Raw genomic sequence first — 562 nt, 5'->3', positions numbered from 1 at the left:
CTAACTAACTTGACGGCTTACCGAAACCGAAGGTTCATCACCGAATTAACCAAAGCAATTTACCGGACCCTGTCCTGGGCCAACAAAATCCAGTTTCCTTCAACTCCTATCTCCCATAGATCCCGCCTGACATTATCCTCCCATCTACATCTAGGTGTCCCCAGCGGTCTCTTCCCTTCAGGTTTCCCAACCAGTACCCAGTGCACACCTCTTGTCCCATCCATGCGCGCTACATGCCCAGCCCATCTCATTCTTCTCTACGTAATCACCCTGACAATACTGAGGGAGGAGTACAGATATTTAAGCTCATCATTATGCAATTTTCTCCACGCCCCATCGTCTTCCCTCTTAGGCCCAAATATCCTCCTCAACACCCTGTTCTCAAACACCTGCAATCTGTGTTCCTCCCTCTGAGTGAGAGACCATGTTTCGCACCCATACAAAACAACAGGCAAGATTATTGTTTTGTATACTTTAATTTTCAGGTTCTTAGAAATCAGATGGGAAGACAAAATAGTTTGAACTGAGAAGTAGCAAGCATTTCCAGAATTTAATCTCCTCC

Source organism: Zootermopsis nevadensis, unplaced genomic scaffold (assembly GCF_977971745.1).
Source record: "Zootermopsis nevadensis isolate Lab colony 2312 unplaced genomic scaffold, Znev_1.0 Znev_ptg000022l, whole genome shotgun sequence".
Classification (NCBI taxonomy): Eukaryota; Metazoa; Arthropoda; class Insecta; order Blattodea; family Termopsidae; genus Zootermopsis; species Zootermopsis nevadensis.
The sequence above is the reverse complement of the archived record's forward strand: the minus strand, read 5'-3'. Positions refer to the sequence as shown.